The sequence below is a fragment of the Neltuma alba genome, unplaced genomic scaffold (genome assembly GCF_004799145.2).
Source record: "Neltuma alba isolate B1F8T4 unplaced genomic scaffold, ASM479914v2 tig00013648_pilon, whole genome shotgun sequence".
Taxonomy (NCBI): Eukaryota; Viridiplantae; Streptophyta; class Magnoliopsida; order Fabales; family Fabaceae; genus Neltuma; species Neltuma alba.
The window spans coordinates 52879-67454 of record NW_021637827.1 but is presented as its reverse complement, the minus strand read 5'-3'; the positions used below and the strand labels follow the sequence as shown (position 1 = coordinate 67454).

The window sequence follows — 14576 nt, the reverse complement described above, 5'->3', positions numbered from 1 at the left end:
ATTGTTAATAATCAATTAAGTTCCTCTGAATCCACCTCATCTTGACAATATTGCCCTCATCTTTCCTCCTTTTGGCATTATTTGTTGGCCTATACAGGCATTAGCTGTCTTTCAGTTTTATCTGCAAATTAAGGATAAATAACGTTTCTGTGCTGAAAAAAAGTCAATCACCTTTTTCAAGGTTCTATGTAACATACTAAATGAAATTAATGTTCTCTACTTTTTACTATATTATCATTATTATTCTTTATTTGTACTCCCATGTTCTGATAATATGCGTATGTTCATCTTTAGTCTAAATTAAGGTTCTAGTTACTGCACTCAGAGGCGAGCCATTTCAGAAGATGAATTCCCTTTAAGTGACAGTGGAGAGGATGGGGCTTAGTTCCGACAGATACAGAATATCCTTGGTTGTCCTCTGCACAATTTTCCTTATACTATGTGGATTTAGTTATAAATACTCAATTTTTGACCATGTTGGGAGTTTTTCTAAAGATAAGGCATTTGAAGGGAGAGGCCAAAACTTGACACATAAGAATTTGGGAATCATAGTTGAGGCTATTGCAGACTCAGAAGCAGGTAATTTCGCATATTTTCTCAACTTCTGTAAAATATCTCAGTTTTTCATCATTTTGAGAGCTTTTCTAAAGATAAGGAACTTGAAGGGAGAGGCCAAAACTTGACACATGGGAACTTGGGATCAACAATTCAGGCTATTGCAAATTCAGAAGCAGGTAATTTCGCATATTTTTCTCAGATTATGTTAGTTTTACCAATATATACTTTAGTTCTCTTGCTTCATATATTTGTTTTGTTGCTCCCTCCATTTGTTCATCAAATCTGATTTTTACCCTTCCTTTCTGGCAACCCTATTCATTTCTAGAAAATAAATCAAGAAAAGAGTTATTATTAACAACATTCACAATTGAAACATGTCTTCTAAAATGTAAAGGAGAAAGAACGTGGGGTGGGTTCCATCTTTGAGGACCCACATGGAAAGAGCTAGGGCCTATCCATCTCTTTCTCTCTCTTTACTTTAGGAATGGTATAAATTGCTACCTGTTTGGGAGTATTATAGAAAAGTACTTTTTTGCTTTACAAGACAAAACTTCCCTCGGATTTATTTCGTACTATACAAAACCACTTAAAATAAACTATGTTAAGCCCATAAAGGTTTGATTTTGAGGCTCAAAGTTTAAATATGAAGCAAAAAGAATATAATGAATTAAGCTATTTGAGTAAGATCCAATATTTTTATCAGTTTCAACCACATTCTAAGTTCAAAAAAAAAAAAAAAAAACAATAAGTTCAACCAGCGACACTCTGGTGCATCACAAGGGAGCCTTTAACTTTTGCTTGTTGCTGAGGCCACAATAAATTAACAATAATATCAGTACTCTTTACAACACACACACAGACAAATACATATACAAACATATATTGGATTGTTTCAAACCCACATTCAGATGTACTTCTCTAATCAAAGATGAATCACATGGACAAGGCAATGTTCTTGGTTTGTTATGATCCCTAGATAAATGCAGATTAGGTATGTTAAGTCAATTTAGTTAAACTTTCAATTATGCCTCACTCAAATACTCTCACATGACTAGCTTGATATTTCAGCTCTGTAAATACAGTATTGATGATGCTTTTGTCGTCAAAGCATTCAATTAAACTAGGTCCTAATAATTTGTAGTTTAAGATCGACCTAGATCATTACTTCCAAGGAGCAAGTTGTGGGTTTCTTTAGGTGAGAATTTAGGTGATAATAAAAAAAGTAATAAATTGGACCTAAACTAAAATGCAAAATTCTAATTCTAAATGCAAGATGCAAATGCCCTAAAATATGTATGAAAATTAAATTAAACTAAATGAATGCAATGCAATTTTTGGGGGGTTTTTTGAAGGAAAATAAAAATAATGAATAAAGAAAATTAATCAGAAAGCAAAGAGAATTAGCAAGTAAAAATTCAGAGATTTCTCTTCAGGTACGGTAGAGGGGACAACTTAGGATTTGCATGGATTTAACCTTCATAACCTTAATCAGTTAATTAGACCAAAGGAAAGTGATAAGAGAGTGGAATTAATAAACTTAATTACCTACTTGAAATAAAGGGAACCCTCAACTTCAAAAACCCTTAAACCATTAGAGAACTCATAACAGTGTAAGGTTGGTTAATTAAGCCTATTAAAACCAATGAAGATAATTCAATTCATTTTGGAAATTATGTTTGAAATTATCCATTAAACATCAGATAATCAACCAACTTAATTAAATAATTAGGAGGTAAAAGAACCCAAATTTTGCAATCCAAACCACACTGATAATTAAATTTATAATGAGAACTCAATTATAACTTCAATTAACAATGTAAAGGTTCTAAACATAAATTCCAACAAGTCTCTCGGCACAAATAAAATCCAAATATCAATCCAATCCAAGCATAAAGATGACAATCTAGAACTAAATTGTCTTAACAAAAATACAACTTAAAATTATTTAAAACTAAATAATTTCAAGTCCTTGAATTAAAAAGATAAATGGAACATCACTCCTTGTGGTCTTCAAGTGCTAACCCAAGGCTCTAGTCTTTTTCCATGCTCCTCCCAAATTGCCTCCCTAACAAGCTTAAGCCTCCATCAAATTGCCTTCTCCTCCAAAATTGTTTGATGCTACGGCCATAAATTGATGAAAGTTGATGATGATGTGGAGATGGAAATTGGATCAAGGAAGAGATGTGAATGAGGGGGAGGAGAGTTGGCGTTGAAAAATTGATGTCCGTGCGTGAGTCAATGGAGAATGGAAAAGAGGTGTCCTTCGGCGAGAATATGGGATCAATGATTAAGGGGTATTAGGCGTTGAATTGTGTGTTCCAATGGAGAAGGAAAGAGTGATCTTTAGGCGTGCCTCCCTCCTCCAAAAATAAGAAAAATAGTATAACGAGGAAAAGGAAATTTTTTTGTGAATCCAAAGCTCAAGCCCATTAGTAATTAATTGACCCACTTGATATTAGCCATTGGATTGTGCTTAGATTCCAAGAAACAATCTTGCACCATTGGATCTCCTATATACTCTTTCTTGACCTATAAGAATTTAAGTTCATCTATTAATGTAGATTATACCCAAATATAATCAAAAATTAAATATTATATATGCACAAAAATTAGGCAAAAAAGTGCAAAACTTTCTAAATATAATCTTTCTAAAAATATGAGACTTGTTTTCAAAGAAATAGGAAAAATTAATTCCAAGTCAAAAATAGGAAATCACAAAATATCTATATTTTTAATCCTAAATCTCAATTTTTATGCAAAATCCAAAAATCAACCAATTAATCCAATAATGCATAAAAGTTCATTTAAGCTCAAAATTATTATTTAAATTCTGAATTAATGTGGATAAAATATATCAAAATTGGGCTTTATCAAGTATCTAAGAATATTACCTCAACTTGCTGTAGCATGTAGTTTTGTCCACAGAACTTATCCATATCTTTTCTCTTACAAATTTTGTAGTTTCAAGAAATTATTCACTCAAAAACTCAACAGAGGATTCATCCCTACTTACCAGAAAGCCTACTGCTGACAAACTGTTTGATGGGCTTTTAACTTCTGCGTTTGATAAACATCATGCTTAAGCAGGTTTCAGTCCTACTTATACCATAAGGCTTCGCCTCACAAACCGTCTCCCTATCTAATAACCAAGCTTGGCAAATACGAAGATCTCCATAAAAGGTGTGGACCTCATACTAGACTCTACAACAAAACCATAAAAGAGTTGATAAGGCCTAGGAAAAGGGGACATTCTGCAGTATGTAACTACATTGTGTGGACTTCTGTCAATGGCTTGGGGAATAGAATGGTGAGCATGGCTTCAGCATTCCTATACGCTCTCCTCACAGATCGAGTTCTAATGGTGGATTTTGAGGATGAAATGACTGGCCTATTTTGTGAACCATTTCCTAATTCATCATGGCTTTTGCCAAATGATTTTCCTTTCATAAACAAGCCAAGACATATTGAGACATATCAAAACATGATAAAGAAGGATAGAGAAAACAGTTCAGGGAAGGTTTCTCCTTTGGTTCTACATCTATATCTACAGCATACCAGTGATGATTCTGAGAAGTTCTTTCACTGTGATCATAGTCACCGTCTTCTCAGTAAGGTTCCCCTGTTGATATTAAGATCAGATCAGTATTTTGTACCTTCTCTGTTCATAGTTCCATCTTTCAGTCAAGAATTAAGAAAAATGTTCCCTGAAAAAGACACTGTTTTTCACCATTGGGACGGTACTTATTTCTACCTTCAAATCAGGTGTGGGGGAATAATTAACAGATTCTATCAGGCATACATGGCCAGGGCAGATGAGAGAATTGGTCTCCAATTAGAGTATATCCTGACCTCTCTACAAATCAAGCAAAAATGGATCAAATATTAAGATGCACCCTAAGGAATAATGTATTGCCTGAACTAGACCTGAGAGATTCAGTAACTTCTCCAAGGAAAAACCAAACAAAATCTGTTCTGGTAACATCTTTGTATTCATATTTTAGCGAGAATTTAACGACTATGTATCTGAAAAAACCAACTGTTACTGGGGACATAATAGGAGTTTATCAGCCAAGTCATGAAAAGAAGCAGAAGTCTCATGACAACATGCACAATGTAAAGGCTTTGACTGAAATATATCTGCTTAGTATGTGTGATGTATTGGTGACTAGCTCTATATCTTCTTTTGGGTATGTGGCTCAAAGTTTGGGAGGCTCGAAGCCATGGATTCTTCACAAGTTATTAGACAATAACGTCCCAGATCCTCCTTGTGTGCGAGACTTCTCCATGGAGCCATGTTTTCATTATCCACCTAAGCATGACTGTACGGCAAAGCCTATGGACGAAAATGGCAAAGCTTTTCCTTATACAAGACCATGTTTGGACCAAAGAATTGGAATGAAGCTGGTTAATGATCGTGAGTAGCTATTACTTGTTATTCATAACTATCTGTCATTATATCATAATTTGTTTGATAATGTATGTTGAGAAAATCCGGCAAACATATTGTTTTGCTCAGTAATGCACTTAGCCATCATGAAAGTTCATTTCTCATTTTGAACTACCTTGATTGTTCATATTCCGAAATAATATATATATTCACCGCATGAAAATATGAAATTAAAACATGTTTCAAACATTACAATGTGTAATGCCATTTTTAAAAGGTGTACGTTAGTGTTGCAAGAAACATTTGTGGATGTTACGGCCAAGAAAGGAAGAAATCGTATTCAGCTACGAGTAAAGACATCAGTTTTTGGTTCTTTTTTTAAACTAAAATTTATGACCTAATCATATATTTTAATTAATCTTAGAATATTTGTTATATTGGTGTGTTTTATTGATCTACTTGAAAGGTGCTTCATTTTCAACCTTCGCAAATACTGCACCGACAAGTTTGATTAGAAATTCCTCTGAAAAACTATTTGACTGTCTTCTAGCTTATGGGTTTGATTAAGAATCATGCACATAACATGCGAAACCTCACATTTGAAAAAGGAAATCGCAAAGGTCACACTGTAAAACTTGAACTAGACTTACATCAAAACATGAAAAACCTAAAATTCTACGTTCCAAGGTTCTGCCACAAATGTACGTAGGCTACCGTGTAGAATTTAGTGCCTTCTACCAGAGTAAATCCCAATTTGAATAGCACAACACATTATATGTTAAAACAACTCATGATACACTAAAGTACATAAAACATCACATGCACTTATAATGCAACTAATAGGTTTACAATGAGGTTGAAGTGAAGTGAAGTGACATAAATGTTCACTCGTTGCACAAGTCAGCAAGTCTAAAGGTCTTGTGCAATTTATTCAAACTCTTGTGAATTCTACCAGAATACATCTTTAAGATATGGATACAAACATCTATAGAGACATGTATCAATGTAATAAAAACCACAACCTTCGCCAGTATGGTTTGATCCAAAGAACTGTTGCCATAATAACCAACACCGTGACATAGCATGCTGAAAAACTCCAAATGAAGGAAATGAAATCTATGGCAGATTCATCTTCCTTTGTATCTGTTGAGAGGAGATGGTGGGGCTGGTTCATGTGTAGAGTTACCTCTGTTGCTATGATTCCAAATGAGATAATGATTTCCTATAAAGCTGCTGTCATCAAAGGTTAAACCATTAGGCACTGTACCAGACAAATTGTTGTAGGACACATTGAATACACCTAGAAAGTTCAAGTCCTGTAACTGAATAGGGATTTCTCCTTCCAAGTTGTTGTTTGAGAGGTCTATGCTCTCGATATCTGCAAGATTGTGGAAACTTTCTGGAATTGATCCATTCAGATTATTGTGAGATAAGTTTAATGCATGAAGGGATTCCAGATATCCAATCTCTTGAGGGATTTTTCCAGTTAACTGGTTGCTTGACAAATCTATTCCAGACATAAACCTCAAAATGTTACCTTTGTATGGAAGCAGCAAATTTCTGGTCATAAAATCTACTTGGAGTCCACTGGCTATTGCTGCCATAGAATATCTTTGTTCAAAAAAGAGTTGCAAATGAAGGGGATTATAGTAATACAAGAAATCCGAAGAATAAAAATGATATACCATACTCGATATTTCTGTCTGTCCGTTCTCCAAATGAAACATTGTTGAAGCAAGTAGGAATATTTCCAGTCAAGTTATTACTGACAGGTCCAAAAAGTTCATTCTCTTTAGCTGGCACAACTGGTTAGGAAGCTGCCCATGTAGTGAGCTGGTTACCTCCCAGTAAAAGAGCTCTTAATGACTTCGCCTTCACAATCCAATCTGGAATAACTCCAGATAACTTGTTATCCCTCAAATCAAGTGTTGATAGATGATCAACAGATGTCATTGATGTAGGAATGGAACCTACAAGGCTATTGCCTTGTAGCTGTAGAGATGTCAAACCAATATTCGAATAGCAAGCTGGTATTGTGCCCGACAATTTATTATGAGAGAGGTGCAAATGCCAAAGGTCTTGTTTGCATAACTGTGTGGGTAGTGCACCAGTAAAATTATTTTTTGACAAGTTTATCACTCGTAAAGATGAAGAGTCGGTGATGAGAGTAGGAACCATACCCCAGAGACTGTTGTTAGAGATATCTAACGCTTCAAGATTTGGGAGGTTCCATATTTCATGTTCCAGTGTCCCACTAAGGCAGTTGCTGTCCAGGAACACCAATTGTAGAGAGGAAGATTTGAAGTGAGAAGAAAAATAATTTTCCCTGTAACTTATTATGCGACAAAATCAAGTACCTTAGTGAAGCACAGCCTTCCCACAAAGACTCGGGAACTTGACCAGAAAAGTTGTTTCTGCTCAAGTTCAAGGTTAACAACTTGGACATGTTTGCTATTGATGGAGGAATACTGCCATTAAGTCCATTTCCTGACACATTTAAATATTCCAAATTTGGAAACATTAGTCCAATATTTCCGGGAAGTCTACCCTCCATTTTGTTGTTGGATAACTGCAAGTTGATCAAGGGATGTGGAGAAGGTTGATCTATGGAGGTTGGCAGCTCAAAAGATCCTGTGAACTTGTTGTGATGTAAAATCATCGACCTGAGGTTTGCGTTGCTGAGAATCAACCAGTTTGGGAACACTCCAACCAAATCATTTTTTGAGAGATCAAGATAGCGCAAGTCATGTTGGTGCAAGAGAAAGGAGGGGAAGGTTCCACAAGGTGAATTCACTTTGCAACTTGCCAACTGCAAAACTTGCAATTGAAACAAAGGGACCCAATATGGAACTTCTTCACTTTCAGTGTTTACTTGAAACTCACTGTTATACATTTGAAGTGCAAGTACCTTAAGCCGTGAATTATTGGTGAAGGAACTCAAAGGGAATAAGCCTCTGAAATTGTTGTTCATAGCAGAAAAGTACTCAAGAGATGTGAGGCTGGCTATGGCAGACGCTGGTATTTGCCCCGTTAGGTAATTTCTTGAGAGATCAAGAGCTTGAAGAGATGTCAAGTTGCCAAGCATTTGTGCAAGGAACCTCCGAATGTATTGTCACTAAAATCCAGTACACGTATCTTCTTCAGTTTGCATATATCTGTGGCGAAAAATACTCAAAATTTGTTCTCATAATTAATAAATGAAGCTGAAGCTAAAATAACTTTTTGGGATTGTGAATCTGATATGACATGTATACCTTGAAATGGCAGAGATCCATCAATGTGATTGCTCTTCAATATAAGGACTTCCAAGTTGCTTAGATTAGCCAAAACTATATAGAAATAAAGTGAAATGCAAATTAATTATTATTGTCATTATTAGCTTATTGTAAATATTAATTTTGCCATTAATCTGCTAACGCATACTAATTATATATGAAGCGTTGAAATAACCTCCACTTTTTCATCACATAATAGAGAGCTCTCAAATTGGGATTTAGGTCAATAAAATTTAGAGCGTAAATAGTTTTTCATCAATCAGGATTTAAGAATGGATCATATATATAGACGGCAAAATGAAGCTATACTCTTTATATAGATGCAAAAACAAAAGAAATGTAGACGTATAAATAGCATAAATGATCCGTTTTTTTACAATAGTCATGAAATTCTTGGTCATAAATTTTTAGAAAGAGTATACGTAATTTTTTATCTTTGAAATTTGGACATATTTAGGTTTTTGTCCCTTAGATTTCAAACTCGTAGTTTTAGTCCTAGAAATTTAGTTGCCTTAAAACATAAGTATCTGGAGATGCAACGGTGTTAACTTCTAAAGTGTTATAGACGGAGTTAAAGTGATGACTTGGAATCATCAGACAACACATATCTGAATCTTGTATAGACAATACAGGATTAAAGAAAAAGAATAGATTCTCAAAACGTAATTGTTTAACCTCTCTTTTTCCTTATTGTTCATTTAAGGAGTTGTTTGGTATACTATGTCCTCTGTACAATCGTTCTTTGTATTGCATTTTGAGGACTTGTTCTGTTTTTTTTCCCTATTATCCACACAAGATTCAATTAGGCGTTATATGATGATTTTACGTTATCACTTTAATGGTATTTAAAATGATTCAGTAGATTTTAACACTATTATACCGTTCAAGACTAATATTTTGACATGGACTAATTTTAGAGATTAAAATTATGAGTTTGAAATTTGAAAGACCAAAACTAATATAGGCCCAAATTTCAGGGGTCAAAAATTATATTAACCAATTTAAAAAATAAAATTATATAGTTCATGAAACATAGAGACTAAAGTTTAAAATGATTAAAGCTATAAGTCAAAAATTTAAGAACCAAGTTTCAACCGAGTCCAAATCAAAATTAAAGCAGTTGGATTGCACCGAGTCAAACTTTAAAGACTTAGTTACAATAGAGTCAAACTAATAGAAATTAAAGGATTAATTTTTCCAATATATTAGATAAAAAAAGTTTTGTCCCTATAACATCACGCATAAGTAGTACTCATCCGATCCTTAATATAAAACCTATTTAACTAATTTGATTAGATTAAAAAATTAAGTAAATTAGTTAATTATAAGAAAAGTGACACATTTTTCCTAAAACATCATAATCATCTTTTTAGTACCCTCTCTCCTTCTTCTACTTAATTATGATTGAAGGAGTATTCATAGGGGTAATTCAGAAAAACTGATAAAGATAAGAAATTGGTCTTATATTTAGGAAAAAACCAACTCAAGAATTGGATCCTATATTAAAGACTGCAGGAGTATGACTATAATAATCACCACATTCATGCACAAAAGCAAGATAACGTGGAAGAACATAAACACATCAACTACGTACAAGACAAGACAACTATGACGACCACCATACATAATAAGGACAGACTACAACCGGAGATTGAGGACGACAAAGATGAGACAACAAGTGGCTTCTAGTTGCATGAGAAAATCCTGAAAAAATGTGAAGAGATTATTGTACCTGCGGTGTTTATCAGTCTTGAAATTGACCTTGGGAAGTTGAGGCTTGTCACCTCTCTCGAAGCTTTGGAACAAGGAGAAATCTATGGAACCCATTATAGGGTTAACGAAGCTATGCTCACCAGAAGGCCGGTAATTAAGAGCCTGGAGAGAAAGCTCAGAAACACGACCAGAAAAAACATGGCACCTGACCCTATTCCAGCTGCAACAATCACTGTTTGGATCAACGGTAACCCAGGAAGATAAACGCTTCTCCACAAGAGGATCACTCTCGTAGAGATTAAGAAGATAAGCTTTAATATTGAGCAGTGCTTCTCTCTCTTCTCTCACGCAACATTTGGTTCCAAGTGTTTGAGCCCAAACCACAAAACTCACCAACAGTACCCACAATCTCAGTTCCATTTTTATCAAACTCTTGAGTTTCAGATATGAAATGCATGGCTCCCTCTCATATGTGCGTGCGTTGTGTGTGTCAGACGACGTCTCTCTACCTGTTTTTCTTACTTACAAGACACCTTGTAAGTTGTAACACTCCAACCTACTTTACTTTTTATATTTATGATTATTTTCACAATATATCCTTATTCATTATACAGACTTGGGGGGTTTTTAGGGTAGTTTAAAATGCATCTACGTTTTAATCAAATACATATATCTTTTTATTGAAGACCTATTCAGAACACTATTAAGTATATTAAATATGGACATATCTTTCAGTAAAAATCTGAATCTTGATGTGTGTGTTTTGAGAAACTAGTCTATTCGGCTAAATCCAACTCCATTTGTTAATGCACATAATTAAAAAAGATATTTTAAGAAAATCAACACAAGTTTGTTATAAATAATTAATTTAATTAATTTTTTTAATATTTTCAAATTAGTTATTCAGTTTTTATATTAAAGACTATAAGCAGTAATATGATTTTCTTTTTGTTGAGAAAATTATAATCAAATTTATAAGAAGTTAAAAGTTATCATTTTGTTATTATTTCCTACTCTAACTTGTCATTATTATTGATACTTTATAATAATTATATTCTTTTTTAAGACTTCAGGATTTTCTCACATTTCTCCTTTTTCTTCCGTGCAAGTCGGATTGATGGTACAGGAGTCAAGTCATTAATGCATGAGTCCACGAAATTTCAGAGACGCGTTATTGAAGAAAAAGTCTATGTGACGGTGGAAATTGAAGCTCCACGTCCAGATTTTTCTTTGTTAATCTGACAAAACTAAATAGTTTGGTAATCTTGGCTCAAAAAAAAAAAGTTTGGTCAATCATTTACGCTTTCAAAATTTTCAAGACTCAATTGTATATATATACGACCCCAAGTGCACGCTAATCATAACAGTCACCACTATTTTTAATTTACGGCGCGTACCTGTCCTTTGGGCCATATGTACTCTTTCTGTCATCTTTTATAAACAATTTTGGATAACTTTAGACTTTAATATGTAGATTAAAAATTAGTTAAATATAATAAATAGATAAAAATTAAAAGTTCTTTTCAAAATATTCTTATTTATCAGAGAGCTCATAAAAAAAGAATAAAAAATTATTATAATAAAGAGAATTATAAAAGAGAGAATGTGTCATAAACATAAATGATTGGAAAATGATATAGGAAATATATTAATATTCAAATAAGTAATTAATAAGAGTAGAATAAAAAATTTGCTACAAAAATTTAAGATAATTTGTAAATATTACTTATATTTAAAGACAAAAGATGAATGATAATTGTTGCTTATAAAAGAAACAGAGGAAGTATATATGAACTTTTTAGTTTTGTTCTTTAAGATCTCAAACTTCAAAAAGGTATATAAGCTTTAAATAACTAAATCACGTTTAATAAATTAGCAGGTAAAATTAGTAAAAGTAATAAATAGGTCAGAAATATTTTTTTTTTAATTTGCTCTTATTTATTAAGAGAGTAAATGAGAGATATAATAAATAAAAAGAATGATAAAAGAAAATATATAGAGATAATATTAACAAGAGAGATAAAATATTAATAAAGTCAACTAAGAACAAAATAAAATAAATAAATACTCAGACAAATTTAAAAATAAAAAACTTATATTTTTAACTAGATTTTTTTCAAAAGTAAAGTTTACATATGGAATTAGAGGGAGCTGCTAAGGCAGCCGCAAATGTTGATAAATCTTTTGTTGTTTTTCACATTATTCTGTTGAGACTGACAACAAAGACCTCTCATTTAATTAAAGTCGGTGCTTGGTAGAGGCAGCAAGAACATCGATCTCTGAAGTTTGTATTCTTCCGGTCTTAAATATAATATTAATTTTATAGTATAATTTATATTATAAAATAAGTCTTATATTTAGAATCAGAAGAGCACTACATTAGAATGTTAGTGCTGATCAAATAAAATATTAGGAGAATCATAATGAAATTTTAAAAAAATAATTATCAGTAATTTTAATAATAAGTAAGTAGTTTTTATTTATTATTCTTAAACTTATTATTATAGATTATTCTGTTATTACTAAAAAAATTTAATAATTATGTTTTTTTACCTAGGACTTTCACAGCAATCTTTATAGTAATATTGTCGTTTACTTTTTGTTCTTTGTTCTACCTACTTTTACAAAATGTGTACACACGCTTGGATGAGCTGTCATTTATTTATAAAGATAATTGATAATCTTAATATTTTCAAAAACCATAGTCTTTTTTTCTAACATTGCCTTTGTTAGTTATTGGAAACGGTGAGATAAAAGGTGAACATGTCTTCACCCACTTTTACATATGTTGAATAGAGATGTATATTTGACAATAACTCATAAATATCACTACCTCTGGTTTAGGTTACAAACAGAAAGTTTACTTTTAAATTTATAATTTGTGCTCTAGTAGTACCCTTATTGATTGCTATGATAAGAGGTTTCTATTAGACGGTGGTAATATTGCATATAAACAGAAAGAGTATTTTAAGAAAATTAACATACATTTATTATAAATAATTAATTTAATTAATTTTTAATGTCTGAAAATTAATTATCTAACTATTATATTAAAAACTGAAATAAAAAGGTACAAAATAACGGTCTTATACATTCGACCAGGAGAAATAATGAAACATGGGCTAATTTTGTTAAGATTTTTCCATTTGGCATAAAAAAAAACTAATTAGATAAAAAAGGCGAATGACATTTATATATAAAATTAATTTAGTAATAGTTAGGTTCCAAAAAATTTTTGTTACAAGATAAGTTGCAAATGTCAATTGTTCAATTGCAAATACGGCAATCCCAATTATAAATAAGACGTTTATATTTCATAAATTATTGACAATCCTTAATTTTACAACTATATTACTTCGTATTTCTAATTTAGAATCCTAAATTTACAGCTATGTTAACCGATATTTGTAATTCATTTCTCGTTAATTTTTTTAAAATGTCCAAATCGTAATTAAATTCAAGTTCTGGAACATCCTCCTTCAGAATTTTAGTATATGGTACAAAATATCCACACACAAAAAAATGGATGTTAAAATTTCAATTGAAAAAACAGGATGATTGCTAGACTTTCAGACTTTCAATACATATGTGACACATTATATGCTTCAACTACCAGAAATTTTTGTCAACAAAAAAGACATTTTACCATTTTTAAAATTATACATATGCAGCTGCAAGTGACTCAACAACATTGTGTCACTTTCTGCTTGAACTACAACATTATTAAACACATATAGCGAAACAAAAACAAAAACCAAAAAAATGGATACCTCATTAAAACTTGGGCTAAAATATACATAAAGCCCTCAACTTTAGGTTAATTGCATATAACCCTTTATCTTTGATAGATGAAATTCCATACCCTCATCCTTAAAATTTTGACACAAACTCCCTGCCGATGGTTAGATTTAGAGGAATTTATACTTGGCAAATTTACTGTAATATTAAAACCAACCACTTTAGTATAAAGGGAATTTTAAGAAACTTAATTAACTAGGGTCGCAGTGTACTCCTTGTCAAGACACCTTTTAGAAAGATACGAATGGTCCTTATTAAAAGTGATGTATTAAGTTTTTTCAATATCACTCATATTTAAAGTCAATAACTATGACAGAAAATATGCTACAAATATGAAAAAAAAAATTTAGGTTTAATATTATTTCTGGCCCTTCAAATATGCTTTTATTTCGATTTTGGTCCTTCAAATTCCAAACCATAAGTTTTGATATCTCCTGGGATAAAATAGTCCAGGTTTTTATTGAATTATAGAAACTAATATTTTGAATAAAGGAGAAAAAAACTTGAAGGACCAAAACTAAAATGAGGACAATTTTGAGAAACTAAAAATTTTATTAACCTAATTTTTTTGTTATTTAAATTTGGGCAAATCAGAAATATATTTTATTTTCTGGAAGTGAGATGAGATGGTAATTAATCTTCCATAGCAAAATCCCCGTAAGCCTAGAAAAGTACCAATAATGAGAAAGGAAATCTCAAGCTGTTACCTGTTAGGATTAGGAAATGTTTCTTGGAGTCACTGTGTTGTACATCGAGATTTACATGTGTTATGTATGAAGTTTTCAACTAGGTATGTCTTAGTAAATAGAGATCTATGTCTTCTGTTGCTGAGTAATGTTGCTGCT

At 32.2% G+C, this 14576-nt stretch overlaps 2 pseudogenes; one reads left to right on the top strand and one right to left on the bottom strand.

Moving 5' to 3' along the window:
* Positions 1-374: 374 nt before the first annotated feature.
* On the top strand, positions 375-5109 carry LOC114738666 (probable fucosyltransferase 8; annotated as a pseudogene).
* Positions 5110-6072: 963 nt separating this feature from the next.
* Positions 6073-10353, bottom strand: LOC114738665 (receptor-like protein 15; annotated as a pseudogene).
* Between the last annotated feature and the right edge of the window lie 4223 nt (positions 10354-14576).